Source organism: Salvelinus fontinalis, chromosome 3 (genome assembly GCF_029448725.1).
Source record: "Salvelinus fontinalis isolate EN_2023a chromosome 3, ASM2944872v1, whole genome shotgun sequence".
NCBI classification, from domain to species: domain Eukaryota; kingdom Metazoa; phylum Chordata; class Actinopteri; order Salmoniformes; family Salmonidae; genus Salvelinus; species Salvelinus fontinalis.
This window is the reverse complement of record NC_074667.1, coordinates 70884263-70902289: the sequence shown is the minus strand read 5'-3', so window position 1 is coordinate 70902289 and position 18027 is coordinate 70884263.

Sequence of the window (18027 nt, the reverse complement as noted above, 5' to 3'; positions counted from 1 at the left end):
GGCAGGAAGTAATTGGGATCCATAATAAACCTCAGGAAGAGTAGCTGGTGCCTTAGCAGGAACTAATGGGGATCCATAATAAACCCCAGGAAGAGTAGCTGCTGCCTTGGCAGGAACTAATGGGGATCCATAATACATACAAATACAAATACTCTTGAGAAAGTTTCAGTTCTTGCAGATGAGTTTGAGTTGACACATAAAACTACCTTCACAAACAAAACCCCCGGTAGTTATCCCTACGCGGAAAGCAATCTAGAGAAGTCAGATCTCCTTAACAAGATTTTGGTTCAGATGTGTATGAACCCTGTTTCAGATGGCTCCGTGTGTCTGCAGAGTGGGGATGCTGATAAGCAGTCGGTGAAGATACTACGAGACACTTGGGGCAGCTCTTCATTTTTAAAAATCACAGTTTAAAACTTTTTTTTCTTTTTTTCTGAATGTTAACGATCCCAAACTTGTTTAAATGTCACACCCCTAGTCAGGATGACTGAATGGCAGTGATGTAAAGTTAAAATGTTCACACCCGTAGTCAGGATGATGTAAAGTTCGCAAATTGTTTGTTATTTTTGAACATTGTGGAGCTGTATACTGGGAGTACCAGATCATTGTGGAGCTACGTACAGGAAGTACTAGTACCAGATCAATGTGGAGCTATATACAGGAAGTACCAGTACCAGATTAATGTGCAGCTATATACATTGAATGATGTTATGATGGACACAGCTTTGTAGAACCAAAACATACACCCTCTGCTCAACAAACTCGAGAACAAATCGTTTTGCGGTGCCGTGCTGCAGTTAGCGAGCAATATTGTGTTCATCACCTTCACAGCAGTTAACCTGTTTTGGCTGCAGGGGCAGTATTGAGTAGCCAGATAAAAGGTGCCCATTTCAAACGGCCTCGTACTAAATTCTTGCTCGTACAATATGCATATTATTATTACTATTGGATAGAAAACACTCTCTAGTTTCTAAAACCGTTTGAATTATATCTGTGAGTCAAACAGAACTCATTTGGCACAAACTTCCTGACCAGGAAGTGGAAAGTCTGAAATCGAGGCTCTCTTCTAGGTCCTGCCTATAAATGGGCATGATACGTATTAGTATACATGCACTTCATAGACCTTCCCCTGGATGTCAAGAGGCGGTGAGAGAAGAAATTGAGTGTTTATCTTGGTCTGAAGTGGAATACAAGCTCTTTGTATGACGTGTCCCCCATTTCCGGTTTTCTGGAGAGCTTGAAGAGGGACCTGGATTTGCCTTCTGTTTAGCTGCCGTAATAGGCGACTACTATCTCCGGCTTTGATTTTATTTGATACATGTGACCATATCATCGTAAAGTATGTTTTTTCAATATAGTTTAATCAGATGATTGAAATTTTTTTGGGAGTTTTGCCGTGTTCCGTTCTCTGACTTTGTTGACGATGGAGAGATTCGAGCCACTTGGCTAGTGTGCTTGCTAAATCGAGAGGGAAAGTGGCCGTTCTAAATCCAAACAACGATTGTTCTTGACAAAGGACCCCTTGTCCAACATTCTGATGAAAGATCAGCAAAAGTAAGAAACATTTTATGATGCTATTTCATATATCTGTCGTACATGTGAACTAGTCGTCGGCGCCCAACTTTTGGGTACTCTAGCTATACCGAAGCTGGATGTCGTAATGAAGTTATTTTTTAGAATTCTAACACTGCGATTGCATTAATTAAGAACTAATGCATCTATCATTTCCTATACAACATGTATTTTTTAGTTGTGTTTATGAATAGCTATTTGGTCAGAATATGTGTGTCAGAAAAAAATCCGGACGTAGTGGGAAAAAGTAGCTAAGTTAGCACAATGTATAACCATTGATTTCAGCTCTAAATATGCACATTTTCGAACAAAACATAAATGTATGTATAACCTGATGTTATAGGACTGTCATCTGATGAAGAAAATCAAGGTTAGTCAAAAATTATATATATTTTGCTTGTTTGTTACGATCGCTAACTTTTGCTACTGGGAAATTGCTTGTGTTTTTGGCTATTGTGGTAAGCTAATATAACGCTATATTGTGTTTTCGCTGTAAAACACTTAATAAATCGGAAATATTGTCTGGAATCACAAGATGCCTGTCTTTCATTTGCTGTACACTATGTATTTTTCAGAAATGTTTTATGATGAGTATTTGGGTATTTGGCATTGGTGTCTGTAATTATTCTGTCTGCTTTCGGTGCAATTTCTGATTGTAGCTGCAATGTAAACTATGATTTATACCTGAAATATGCACATTTTTTCGAACAAAACATAGATTTATTGAATAACATGTTATAAGACTGTCATCTGATGAAGTTGTTTGTTGGTTAGTTTGGTTGGTTCTTGGTTAGTTAGGTTGGCTTTGTGCATGCTACCTGTGCTGTGAAAAATGTCTGTCCTTTTTTGTATTTGGTGGTGAGCTAACATAAATATACGTGCTGTTTTCGCTGTAAAACATTTTAAAAATCGGACATGTTGGCTGGATTCACAAGATGTGTACCTTTCATATGCTGTATTGGACTTGTTAATGTGTGAAAGTTAAATATTTAAAAAAAATATATTTTGAATTTGGCGCCCTGCACTTGAAGTGGCTGTTGTCATATTGTGGGCGGCCTCGGGCTTGCAGCCAGAAGAATGGATTCCGCCAAGAGACGTACACAATCTAGTCCGGTTGCGGCCACAGCTAGACCTACGTACCAATAAACAATCTTATTTGTATGACCTAGCAATCAACAAATGTACGTCTTCCCAGTTCCAACAAGCCTCTGATTGTGAACGAATCACTACTATATTATAGGGTTTTCAGTTCATAGTTCCAACAAGCCTCGGATGTGAACGAATCACTATGGCTGCAAGCCCGACGTCGGTACACTTATGACAACAGCCAGCTCAAAGTGCAGGGCGCGAAATTCAAAATATATATTTTTTAAATATTTAACTTTCACACATTAACAAGTCCAATACAGCATATGAAAGGTACACATCTTGTGAATCCAGCCAACATGTCCGATTTTTTAAATGTTTTACAGGGAAGACACAATAAGTAAATCTATTAGCTAACCACGTTAGCAAAAGACACCACTTTTTTTACTCCACCAGTTTTTTACTCCATCAGTAGCTATCACAAATTCGACCAAATAAAGATATAAATAGCCACTAACCAATAAATAACTTCATCAGATGACAGTCTGATAACATATTTATTGTATAGCATATGTTTTGTTAGAAAAATGTGCATATTTCAGGTATAAATCATAGTGTACATTGCAGCTACAATCAGAAATTGCACCGAAAGCAGCCATAATATTTACAGACACCAACGTCAAATACCTAATTACTCATCATAAAACATTTCTGAAAAATACATAGTGTACAGCAAATGAAAGACAGGCATCTTGTGATTCCAGACAATATTTCCGATTTATTAAGTGTTTTACAGCGAAAACAAAATGTAGCGTTATATTAGCGTAGCCACAATAGCCAGAAACACTTGGGCGCCGACGACTAGTTCACATGCACGACAGATATATGAAATAGCATCATAAAATGTTTGTTACTTTTGCTGATCTTTCATCAGAATGTTGGACAAGGTGTCCTTTGTCCAGAACAGTCGTTGTTTGGATTTAGAACGGCAACTTTCCCTCTTCAGTTAGCATGCACACTAGCCAAGTGGCGCGAATCTCTCCATGTCAACAAACGGAAGAGAACGGAACACGGCAAAACTCCCGAAAAATTTCCAATAATCTGATGAAACTATATTGAAAAAACATACTTTACGATGATATGGTGACATGTATCAAATAAAATCAAAGCCGGAGATAGTAGTCGCCTATTACAGCATCTAAAGAGAAGGCAATCCCACTGTCCACGTCGCACTCTTCAGAGTACCGAAAATGGGGGACACGTCATTCCAAGATGATGTGTTCCATCTCAGACCAAGATAATCACCTCATTTCTTCTCTCAAAGCCTCTTGACATCCAGGGGAAGGTGTATGACGTGCATGTATACTAATAGATCTCATGCCCATTTATAGGCAGGAAGTAGAAGAGAGCCTCAGTTTCAGACTTTCCACTTCCTGGTCAGGAAATGTGCTGCAGAATGAGTTCTGTTTCACTCAGAGAAATAATTCAAACGGTTTTAGAAACTAGAGAGTGTTTTCTATCCAATAGTAATACTAATATGCATATTGTACGAGCAAGAATTGAGAACGAAGCCGTTTGAAATGGGCACCTTTTATCTGGCTACTCAATACTGCCCCTTGCAGCCCAAACAGGATATTATAGGGTTTTCAGTTCATAGTTCACCACCAGTGGGTCCTGCGCGCTGTGGGTATTACTGACTCAAATGAAGGAAACGAGTCGAAAGATTTATTATTTTGACTGAACAAGTCAGTTACAAAAAAAAGAGTTGATAATATCCGAGTCAGTCGTTTAGACCAATCACCACTGAGTGGTCTAAATTAAACCTCCAACCTCTCCCCGTTCTCCCCTCAACTCAACAGCTATACAAAAAGGAAGGGACAAGGCTGTGAACTTGGCGAACCCCCCCTCTTCTTCACCTTCACTGTACATAGATTTTTCTATTGTGTTGTTGACTGTACGTTTGTTTATGTGTAACTCTGTGTTGTTGTTTGTGTCGCACTGCTTTGCTTTATCTTGGCCAGGTCGCAGGTTGCAAATGAGAACTTGTTCTCAACTAACCTACATGGTTAAATAAAGGTGAAATAAATACAAATATAATTAAAACATTTAAAAATTCCCCATCCCTACCACTCTTCAAGCTCCCACCCCTCATATCATCTAGAGTAGGGGAGAAAATCAATGGAGATAATTGTGCTCCGTTATTGCTGCCTAAAAGGATTTAGATGCAGCTAATGCTGAGTGCTAAGCTAATCAGATTGTTCTGCAGCGTAATGGGTTTAGTGAGGATAGCTGGGGTTGGTTGGGGGACAACACACTTACATTAGGCCATCACACAGCAGGTTATCACATAGTAGGCTATCACACAGTAGGTTATCACACAGTAGGTTATCACATAGTAGGTTATCACACAGCAGGTTATCACATAGTAGGCTATCACACAGTAGGTTATCACACAGTAGGTTATCACACAGTAGGTTATCACACAGTAGGCTATCACACAGTAGGTTATCACACAGCAGGTTATCACACAGCAGGTTATCACACAGTAGGCTATCACACAGCAGGTTATCACACAGTAGGCTATCCCACAATAGGCTATCCCACAGCAGTCTAGCCATTCTCCCAAGTACTTGTATGAGGTGACTACCTCAAGCTCTAAACCCTCAGAGGTAGTAATAACACCTGTGGGAAGTGGGGCATTCTTCTTACCAAACCACATGACCTTTGTTTTGGAGGTGATCAGAACAAGGTTAAGGGCAGAGATAGCTTGTTGGACACTAAGAAAGCTTTGTTGTAGAGCATTTAACACAAAATCCGGGGAGGGGCCAGCTGAGTATTAGACTGTATTATCTGCATATAAATGGATGAGAGAGCTTCCTACTGCCTCAGCTATGTTGTTCATGTAAATTGAGAAATGTGTGGGGCCTAGGATTGAGCCTTGGGGTACTCCCTTGGTGACAGGCAGCTGGTGAGACAGCAGATGTTCTAACTTAATACACTGCACTCTTTGAGAGAGGTAGTTAGCAAACCATAACAAAAACCCCTCAGAGACACCAATACTCCTTAGCCGGCCCACATGAATGGAATGGTCTACCGTATCAAAAGCTTTGGCCAAGTCAATAAAAATAGCAGCAAATTGCTTAGAATCAAGGGCAATAGTGACATAATTTTAGACCTTTAAGGTTGCAGTGACACATTCATAACCTGAGCGGAAACCAGATTGCATAGAGAGAGAATACTATAGAGAGAATAGAAAGAATACTATAGACATCAATAAAGCCAGTTATTTGATTGTTTACATGTTTTTCCAACACTTTTGATAAACATGGCAAAATAGAAATTGGCCCGTAACAGTTAGGATCAGCTTGATCTCCCCCTTTAAATAAAGGACAAACTGTGGCTGCCTTCCAAACAATGGGAACCTCCCCAGAGAGGAGAGACAGGTAAAAGGTCAGAGATAGGCTTGGCGATGATAGGGGCAGCAACCTTAAAGAAGAAAGGGTCTAAACCATCTGACCCAGATGTTTTTTGGGGTCAATTTTAAGAAGCTCCTTTAGCACCTCGGAATCAGTTACCGCCTGCAGGGAGAAACTTTATAGCGGGGCAGGGGAAAAAGAGGGAGGAGCATCGGGGCTAGTCACATTTGAAGGGCTGGGAGATGAGGACATGTTGGATGGGCAAGGAGGCATGGCCAAAATTTTTAAAACACAAAAAAAGTATTCAGTATTCACTTGACTCCATGTTAACCCTACAGAACAAAGTTATACAAGCAGAAACTGCATTTAAACCATTAACTTGTATTTGCTGAATAACAGCAATGATGTTGAGGATGCAACAATGTGTGGTCCTTCTAACCGGATTCTGATGTGTACGTTAAACATGTTAGAATAACTGTCCACATTTACTTTTCCTCAGCCAACAAGACGAGTAACGAACAGCAAAAATCACTAACCTACATCAATCTACTATAGTAGAAATGTTTAGGCTACCTATTCTATTGGTCAGTTTGTCTAGAAAGAAATGGCCCATTCCAAACTGATTGTAGGACAGTTGTGTTCATACAACCAGTAGGTCTGGGCCACATAAAAAGCAACAGATCAGAACATGTAGCTTAAAATATTGATAAACTATTATTTCTTCAGATTATATGGCAGCAATGCACACATGGCAGTAGGCTACGTGTGAATGTTGGTTCGATAATGCAATTGGCGGGAAAACACTGTTGTCGAAAAAGGGTACCGCACATGCGAACGATTTCATGTGACGGGGGAGAAAATTATCCGTTACAATTTTAGAACGAGAGGAGATCTAATAGGCGACTTTGAAGCAAGGTAAGACATGCCTCATAATATGTATTCTAACGTTCAGGTTTCAAACAAGTAAGTATGTTTGTTTTCAAAATGCATTTTGCCTCCGGCTCATTGCTTTATCTTGGCCAGGTCGCAATTGTAAATGAGAACGTGTTCTCAACTTGCTTACCTGGTTAAATAAAGGTGAAATAAATAACGAAATAAAATTGCAAAGTGGTGTGTGACGAGCTGATGAAGCCTGCCTTCCAAAACATCCGGGAACTCGGAAATCTCAGACTTCCGACTTCAGTGAGTTGAAGACAACTGGGAACTGTGAAGAAAAAAAAATAGCTCCTACTTGGAAAAATTTGTTTTGAACGGTAATCCAACTCAGAATTCCAACTCGGGACACTTTCTAGAGCTCTGACTTCCTGACGTGAAGATCACTGACGTCATGATTTGACCTCGTATTTTTTCGAATACCCAGTTGTCTTGAAAGCACCACAATATGCTGCAGCAGCTCTTGCACTATGTGCCAGATTCTCCACTCAAAAGCTCTGCATCTGTATGCCGTATGTGTGTGATAAATAAAATACTGAATGAATATACTGTACAAGCAGCAATTTAATTCCACTAAATAATGCAAATTGCTGGTACTTCATTCAGTAGGCTTAAAAGCATTATTTCATAATGGGATTTTTTCTTCTTCTCCCAAACAATTGTCCTGCGCCAATTTTATATATCGGCTTTTCAAACAAACAAAAAAATGAGGACAAAAGCCAGCAATTACCGGCTAATGGAAAAGGGGGATACCTAGCCAGTTGTCCAACTGAATGTATTCAACTGAATGTATTCAACTGAATGTATTCAACTGAAATGTGTCTTCCACATTTATCCCAACCCCTCTGAATCAGAGAGGTGGGGGCTGTCTTAATTGAATACTATTCAGTATTCCGTTTAAGTAGGCCTATTCAGTATTCAGTTTAAGTAGGCCTATTCGGTATTCTGTTTAAGTAGGCCAATTCAGTATTCCGTTTAAGTAGGCCTATTCAGTATTCCGTTTAAGTAGGCCTATTCTCTATTCAGTTTAAGTAGGCCTATTCAGTATTCCGTTTATGTAGGCCTATTCAGTATTATCTTTTAGTAGGCCTATTCAGTATTCAGTTTAAGTAGGCCTATTCAGTATTCAGTTTAAGTAGGCCTATTCAGTATTCAGTTTAACTAGGCCTATTCAGTATTCAGTTTAAGTAGGCCTATTCAGTATTCAGTTTAAGTAGGCCTATTCAGTATTCAGTTTAACTAGGCCTATTCAGTATTCAGTTTAAGTAGGCCTATTCAGTATTATCTTTAAGTAGACCTATTCAGTATTATCTTTAAGTAGGCCTATTCAGTATTCAGTTTAAGTAGGCCTATTCAGTATTCAGTTTAAGTAGCCCTATTCAGTATTCAGTTTAAGTAGGCCTATTCAGTATTCAGTTTAAGTATGCCTATTCAGTATTCAGTTTAAGTAGGCCTATTCAGTATTCAGTTTAAGTAGGCCTATTCAGTATTCAGTTTAACTAGGCCTATTCAGTATTTTCTTAAGTAGGCCAATTCAGTATTCAGTTTAAGTAGGCCTATTCAGTATTCAGTTTAAGTAGGACTATTCAGTATTCAGTTTAAGTAGGCCTATTCAGTATTATCTTTAAGTAGGCCTATTCAGTATTATCTTTAAGTAGGCCTATTCAGTATTATCTTTAAGTAGGCCTATTCAGTATTCAGTTTAAGTAGGCCTATTCAGTATTCAGTTTAAGTAGGCCTATTCAGTATTATCTTTAAGTAGGCCTATTCAGTATTCAGTTTAAATAGGTCTATTCAGTATTACGTTTAAGTAGACCTATTCAGTATTCAGTTTAAGTAGGCTATTCAGTATTCAGATTAAGTAGGCCCATTCAGTATTATCTTTAAGTAGGCCTATTCAGTATTCAGTTTAAATAGGCCTATTCAGTATTACGTTTAAGTAGACCTATTCAGTATTCAGTTTAAATAGGCCTAATATTGATTCTTCATCTACCATAGTCCAGCACAACTTCCTATGTATTATATTTAAATGGTTTTAAAGTATTGTTTGAATTTCTATATTGAAATGTTTCTGGTTTCCTCAGATAAATTATTACATTTCTTTATTGCTCGAAATCTAAATGTTATTTTGCCTATTTCTCTATTCTGTCTGGATAACACATGTGGTCAATCTATTCCTAGTATTTACTGAACGTCTGTATCTTACCAACTGAATACTGCTGGGGACTAGAGTTGTAGTGAACAGAGTGCCATCTGATACGCAGACCTTGTTATTCCCGAACTGCGATGACAAGGCCCTCTTCTCTACTTACGGTTACATGACATCAGAGAGGTTTTGAATGACACAGACTGTAACTCCAATCCAAAGGCATCATCACCGATCATCTGAAATTCGCCCTCTTATCGGTCTTCATTTTCACCGGGGGTCGCATCAACCATCACCCCGCTGTAATAATCCTGCTCTCATCCCTCTCATCAACTCTCTCTAATGGCTGTGTGTGTGTGTGTTTCTAATGGCTAAGTGTGTGTTTCTAATGGCTGTGTGTGTGTGTGTGTTTCTAATGGCTAAGTGTGTGTGTGTGTGTTTCTAATGGCTATGAGTCTGCTGCCCTGTTATCAGGATCAGGGCTCAGTAATGTTTTGATGGTGGGTTACCCCAGTTGTTAATCAAGTGAGTTAGACACTGACACTGTTATTAATGTTATTATTAGCAGGGAGACCTGGGTCTGACACTGTTATTAATGTTATTATTAGCAGGGAGACCTGGGTCTGACACTGTTATTAATGTTATTATTAGCAGGGAGACCTGGGTCTGACACTGTTATTAATGTTATTAATGTTATTATTAGCAGGGAGACCTGGGTCTGACACTGTTATTAATGTTATTATTAGCAGGGAGACCTGGGTCTGACACTGTTATTAATGTAATTATTAGCAGGGAGACCTGGGTCTGACACTGTTATTAATGTTATTATTAGCAGGGAGACCTGGGTCTGACACTGTTATTAATGTTATTATTAGCAGGGAGACCTGGGTCTGACACTGTTATTAATGTTATTATTAGCAGGGAGACCTGGGTCTGACACTGTTATTAATGTTATTATTAGCAGGGAGACCTGGGTCTGACACTATTATTAATGTTATTATTAGCAGGGAGACCTGGGTCTGACACTATTATTAATGTTATTATTGGCAGGGAGACCTGGGTCTGACACTATTATTAATGTTATTAATGTTATTATTAGCAGGGAGACCTGGGTCTGACACTGTTATTAATGTTATTATTAGCAGGGAGACCTGGGTCTGACACTGTTATTAATGTTATTATTAGCAGGGAGACCTGGGTCTGACACTGTTATTAATGTTATTATTAGCAGGGAGACCTGGGTCTGACACTGTTATTAATGTTATTATTAGCAGGGCGACCTGGGTCTGACACTGTTATTAATGTTATTATTAGCAGGGAGACCTGGGTCTGACACTGTTATTAATGTTATTAATGTTATTATTAGCAGGGAGACCTGGGTCTGACACTGTTATTAATGTTATTATTAGCAGGGAGACCTGGGTCTGACACTGTTATTAATGTTATTAATAGCAGGGAGACCTGGGTCTGACACTGTTATTAATGTTATTATTAGCAGGGAGACCTGGGTCTGACACTGTTATTAATGTTATTATTAGCAGGGAGACCTGGGTCTGACACTGTTATTAATGTTATTATTAGCAGGGAGACCTGGGTCTGACACTGCTATTAATGTTATTATTAGCAGGGAGACCTGGGTCTGACACTGTTATTAATGTTATTATTAGCAGGGCGACCTGGGTCTGATACTGTTATTAATGTTATTATTAGCAGGGAGACCTGGGTCTGATACTGTTATTATTAGCAGGGAGACCTGGGTCTGATACTGTTATTAATGTTATTATTAGCAGGGTGACCTGGGTCTGACACTGTTATTAATGTTATTATTAGCAGGGAGACCTGGGTCTGACACTGTTATTAATGTTATTAATAGCAGGGAGACCTGGGTCTGACACTGTTATTAATGTTATTATTAGCAGGGAGACCTGGGTCTGACACTGTTATTAATGTTATTATTAGCAGGGAGACCTGGGTCTGACACTGTTATTAATGTTATTATTAGCAGGGAGACCTGGGTCTGACACTGTTATTAATGTTATTATTAGCAGGGAGACCTGGGTCTGACACTATTATTAATGTTATTATTAGCAGGGAGACCTGGGTCTGACACTGTTATTAATGTTATTATTAGCAGGGAGACCTGGGTCTGACACTGTTATTAATGTTATTATTAGCAGGGAGACCTGGGTCTGTCATTCATATTCCATTCACCCATTTCACGGGTCCCTCCGGGACTTTCATTACTCACACCTGGCCCCTATTCCCACGGATTGTATTAGTATAAGTGTGCCCTTTGGTTTCCATTGGGCTGTCCATTATTGTTACAATGTCCGTTGGTATGTGTGAGTACCTGTGCTGTGTGATTTGGGCTTTCGTGTCCTTGTGGATTGTGCAGATGTTTACGGGTCTCGTCCCGTGTGTTAATCATTGTGCGCGTGTGCTATTTTTTCGAGGTGTTCTTTTGTCTGGGTTTCAACCCTGTATTTCTGTTACGTGTTTGTTTGGTCTTCGTCCACGTGCCCTTACACGGAACGGCGTAATTTGGGTGAAATACAAAAACCATATTACGCATTCCTGTGCCTGTCTCCCGATCCTTCATATCAACGTGACAACCCAGTTAAATGTTACATCGATAGGTTTAGGCTTCTACATGATACACACATTTTCCCTATACCCATTATGAGGTTGCTACTACCTAGCCTATGAATGACAGTTTACAACGTAGGTGCACACAGTTCGAGAGAAACATTAGAGGTGACAGACAGTGACACATTCAATACCGCCTTGCACATTCTTGCCCGCATTGCTGATAGTGGGTTTAATCATTAGTCCAACAGTTGTTGGATCATTTAGCAAACGAGAGTTTCTATTGGCCAAATTCAGGTATGTTTCTCCCCATTTTGTTATTTTTTTTTCCATTTAAGAAAAGTTTTTCAACAGAATCGGCAGAATGAATACACCCCTGATCACACACAAACACAGTTCACATATCAGCTACATACAAACAGCATGATCCCTTTGATCGTCGTATAATTCCTTCTCGCGTCTACGCGCTCTCCTCCTCTCACCTTTTCCCTTCGCTTGTGGACTTCAATGTAGAACACATCAGCTGTCTGTGACCAGGAGTAAAAATCTTTCAAAACCTTCATATCATAACCACTACACTCAGACTACATCGTTCGTTGTCACCATAGTAACGTCATAGTCAACATAGCTACAAGAACTAATGCATTAGTAAACCCGCTACAATCTTGCAGTACAGCGTACAGTCAGCAGCAAGCAATTTAGCAGTTACACCGACGGGCCGCGGTGGCAATAAATTAATAAAACCAAAAGCGTATCTTGACTTGGATAGCCTTTGCCAGCTAGCTAACGTAGCATCCCTCTCTGTTGAGCCAGGTTTTTGAGTAGGCTAAACTAGCTAGCTAAGTAAGTGAAGGTGAAAAAATATATGACAAAATATGGCTAGCTAGCTAGCTCTCTCTCTCTCTGTCTCACATCTCCTTAATTTTTGAAGAAATTAAGTTGCTCAAAACTGTTCAGCTATTATCTTTCTCTCTCTGAGTCAACTACTCACCAAATTTTATGCACTGCAGTGCTAGCTAGCTGTAGCTTATGCTTCAGTACTAGATTAATTATCTGATCCTTTGATTGGGTGGACAACATGTTAGTTGTTACGGCTGTCCTCGCTGACAGAAGGTGTGGACCAAAACGCAGAGTGGTTAGTGTTCATTCTTTTAATGAAAGTGAACAAAACAATACAAAATACAAAAACAACCAACGTGACAAAACCGAAACCGTCCTGTGTGGCCCAAACACTAACACAGGAAACAAACACCCACAAAACACCAGTGAAACCCTGGCTGCCTTTGTATGACTCTCAATTAGAGACAAACAATACACACCTGTCTCTAATTGAGAATCATACCAGGCCGAACACAAAACCCCACATAGAAATACAAACATAGACAAACCCACCCAACTCACGCCCTGACCAACTAAAATGAATACAAAACAAAGGAAAACAGGTCAGGAACGTGACAGAACCCCCCCCTTAAGGTGCGAACTCCGGGCGCACCAGCACAAAGTCTAGGGGAGGGTCTGGGTGGGCGTCTGTCCACGGTGGCGGCTCTGGCGGTGGACGAGGTCCCCACCCCACCATAATCAATCCCCGCTTCTTTATCCCCCTCCCAATGACCACCCTCCCACTAACCCCACCTAAATGAAGGGGCAGCACCGGGATAAGGGGCAGCACCGGGATAAGGGGCAGCATCGGGATAAGGGGCAGCACCGGGACAAGGGGCAGCACCGGGACAAGGGGCAGCACCGGGACAAGGGGCAGCACCGGGACAAGGGGCAGCACCGGGACAAGGGGCAGCACCGGGACAAGGGGCAGCACCGGGATAAGGGGCGGCAGGTCCTGGCTGAGGGACTCCGGCAGGTCCTGGCTGAGGGACTCCGGCAGGTCCGGGCTGAGTGGCAGCTCCGGACTGTAGGGCAGCTCCGGACTGTAGGGCAGCTCCGGACTGTAGGGCAGCTCCGGACTGTAGGGCAGCTCCTGACTGTAGGGCAGCTCCTGACTGGCGGGCAGCTCCTGACTGGCGGGCGTCTCTGGCAGCTCCTGACTGGCGGGCGTCTCTGGCAGCTCCTGACTGGCGGGCGTCTCTGGCAGCTCCTGACTGGCGGGCGTCTCTGGCAGCTCCTGACTGGCGGGCGTCTCTGGCAGCTCCTGACTGGCGGGCGTCTCTGGCAGCTCCTGACTGGCGGGCGTCTCTGGCAGCTCCTGACTGGCGGCCGTCTCTGGCAGCTCCTGACTGGCGGGCGTCTCTGGCAGCTCCTGACTGACGGACGGCTCTAGCGGCTCCTGACTGACGGACGGCTCTACTGGCTCGGGACAGACGGGCGGCTCTAATGGCTCGTGGCAGACGGCTGACTCAGATGGCGCTGGGCAGACAGATGGCTCAGACGGCGCTGGGCAGACAGATGGCTCAGACGGCGCTGGGCAGACAGATGGCTCAGACGGCGCTGGGCAGACAGATGGCTCAGACGGCGCTGGGCAGACAGATGGCTCAGACGGCGCTGGGCAGACAGATGGCTCAGACGGCGCTGGGCAGACAGATGGCTCAGACGGCGCTGGGCAGACAGATGGCTCAGACGGAGCTGGGCAGACGGGCCGTTCAGGCACCGCTGGGCAGACGGCAGACTCTGGCCGGCTGAGACGCACTATAGGCCTGGTGCGTGGTACCGGAACTGGAGGTACCGGGCTGAGGGCACGCACCTCAGGGCGAGTGCGGGGAGAAGGAACAGTGCGTCCAGGGCTCTGGAGACGCACAGGAGGCTTGGTGCGTGGTGCCGGAACTGGAGGCACTGGGCTGGAGACACGCACCATAGGGAGAGTGCGTGGAAGAGGAACAGGGCTCTGGAGATGCACTGGAAGCCTGGTGCGTGGTGTAGGCACTGGTGGTACTGAGCTGGGGTGGGAAGGTGGCGCCGGATATACCGGACCGTGAAGGAGGACACGTGCTCTTGAGCACCGAGCCTCCCCAACCCTACCAGGTTGAATGGACCCCGTAGCCCTGCCAGTGCGGCGAGGTGGAATAGCCCGCACTGGGCTATGCAGGCGAACCGGGGACACCACCTGTAAGGCTGGTGCCATGTACGCCGGCCCGAGGAGACGTACTGGAGGCCAGATACGTTGGGCCGGCTTCATGGCATCCGGCTCGATGCCCAACCTAGCCCTCCCAGTGCGGCAAGGTGGAATAGCCCGCACTGGGCTAAGCACGCGTACTGGGGACACCGTGCGCTTTACCGCATAACACGGTGTCTGACCAGTACGACGCCCTCTTACTCCACGGCAAGCCCGGGGAGTTGGCTCAGGTATCCAACCCGGCTTCGCCACACTTCCCTTTAGCCCCCCCCCAAGAAATTTTTGGGTAAGCCTCTCGGGCTTCCAGCCGCTCTTACGTGCTTTTGCCTCATAGAACCTCCTCTCCGCTTTCGCTGCCTCCAGCTCCGCTTTGGGGCGGCGACACTCCTCTGGCTCTGCCCAGGGTCCTTCTCCGTCCAGAATCTCCTCCCAAGTCCATTCCTCTTTTCCCCATTGCTGTTGTTGCCCTTCTCCACTCCGCTTGGTCCTCTTGAGGTGGGTGTTTCTGTTACGGCTGTCCTCGCTGACAGAAGGTGTGGACCAAAACGCAGAGTGGTTAGTGTTCATTCTTTTAATGAAAGTGAACAAAACAATACAAAATACAAAAACAACCAACGTGACAAAACCGAAACCGTCCTGTGTGGCCCAAACACTAACACAGGAAACAAACACCCACAAAACACCAGTGAAACCCTGGCTGCCTTTGTATGACTCTCAATTAGAGACAAACAATACACACCTGTCTCTAATTGAGAATCATACCAGGCCGAACACAAAACCCCACATAGAAATACAAACATAGACAAACCCACCCAACTCACGCCCTGACCAACTAAAATGAATACAAAACAAAGGAAAACAGGTCAGGAACGTGACATTAGTTCATGCTGCAATAGGTTGGAGGATGTCCTCCGGAAGTTGTCATAATTAAGGTGTAAGTCTATAGAAGAGGTTGAGAACCACTAGCCTCCTAGGTTTTATATTGAAGTCAATGTACCCAGAGGAGGATGGAAGCTAGCTGTCCTTCGGCTACACCGGCTACACCACCTACAGAGTGATGTTGAGGCTACTGTCGACATTCATTGCAAACAGTGTGTTTTAAACAATTATTTGGTGACATGAATATATTTTGTATAGTTTTTATCTGAGGAGCCTCCACTGACTGACTGTGACTGGGTTTATCAAAATAAGTGAATAGAGGATGTTGTTCCCACTGTGACGATTGTAACTTTTCCAAACCAAAAACCGTGGATATATTGCAGCATTTGAGAAAACTGCGCAAACCATCGCATTTAACCATGTGACCAGGTGACTGGGAACATGGACGTGTACAAACAGACCAACTATGCCCTCTGCAAGGCAATCATAAAGGAACATAAAGACAGTACAGAGACAAAGTGGAGTCGTAATTAAATGGCTCAGACACGAGACGTACAGTTGAAGTCGGAAGTTTACAAACACTTAGGTTGGAGTTATAAAAACTTGTTTTTCAACCACTCCGCACATTTCTTGTTAACAAACTATAGTTTCGGCAAGTTGGTTAGGACATCTACTTTGTTCATGATGCAAGTCATTTTTCCAACAATTGTTTCAGGCAGATTATTTCACTTATAATTCACTGTATCACAATTCCAGTGGGTCAGAGGTTTACATACACTAAGTTGACTGTGCCTTTAAACAACTTGGAAAAATCCAGAAAATTGATGTCATGGCTTTAGAAGCTTCTGATAGGCTAATTGACATAATTTGAGTCAATTGGAGGTGTACCTGTGGATGTATTTCAAGGCCTACCTTCAAACTCAGTGACTCTTTGCTCTGCATCATGGGAAAATCAAAAGAAATCAGCCAAGACCTCAGAAAAAAATTGTAGACCTCCACAAGTCTGGTTCATCCTTGGCAGCAATTTCCAAACGCCTGAAGGTACCACGTTCATCTGTACAAACAATAGTACGCAAGTATAAACACCATGGGACCACACAGCTGTCATACTGCTCAGGAAGGAGACGCGTTCTGTCTCCTAGAGATAAACATACCTTGGTGTGAAAAGTGCAAATCAATCCCAGAACAACAGGAAGAAGCCACTGCTCCAAAACCGCCATAAAAAAGCCAGACTACGGTTTGAAACTGCACATGGGGACAAAGATCGTACTTCTTGGAGAAATGTCATCTGGTCTGATGAAACAAAAATAGAACTGTTTGGCCATAATGACCATCGTTATGTTTGGAGGAAAAAGGGAGAGGCTTGCAATCCAAAGAACACCATCCCAACCATGAAGCACGGGGGTGGCAGCATCATGTTGTTGGGGTGCTTTGCTGCTGGAGGGACTGTTGCACTTCACAAAACACATGACATCATGAGGAGGGGGAATTATGTGGATATATTGAAGCAACATCTCAATACATCAGTCAGGAAGTTAAAGCTTGGTCACAAATGAGTCAATGACCCCAAGCACACTTCCAAAGTTGTGGAAAAATGGCTTAAGGACAACAAAGTCAAGGTATTGGAGTGGCCATCACAAAGCCCTGACCTCAATCCTATAGACAATTTGTGGGCAGAACTGAAAAAGCATGTGCGAGCAAGGAGGCCTGCAAACCTGACTCAGTTACACAAGCTCTGTTAGGAGGATTGGGCCAAAATTCACGCAACTTATTATGAGAAGCTTGTGGAAGGCTACCCAAAACGTTTGACCCAAGTTAAACAATTTAAAGGCAATGCTACCAAATACTAATTGAGTAAACTTCTGACCCCTTGGGAATGTGATGAAATAAATAAATGCTGAAATAAATAATTCTCTTTACTATTATTCTGACATTTCAGATTCTTAAAATAAAGTGGTGATCCTAACTGACCTAAAACGGGGAATTTTTACTAGGATTAAACGTCAGGAATTGTGAAAACTGAGTTTAAATGTATTTGTCTAAGGTGTATGTAAACTTCCGACTTCAACTGTATGTGGCAGGGACTTCAGACAACCACGGATTATAAAACCAGCCATGTCGCAGACTCCTTGCTCATAGATAAACTAAAAACCTTCTTTACCCTCTTCGAGAAAAACAACATTGAGCCCCCTCCACTCACGAGAACTGTGTGCTCTCGTTCTCCATAACCAATGTGATTAAGTAATGTAAGCGTGTTAACCCTCGCAAGGCTGCCGGCCCAGACGGCATCCTAAAATGCGTCCTCAGAGCATGTCCAGGCCAGCTGTCTGGAGTATTTTTTGACATAT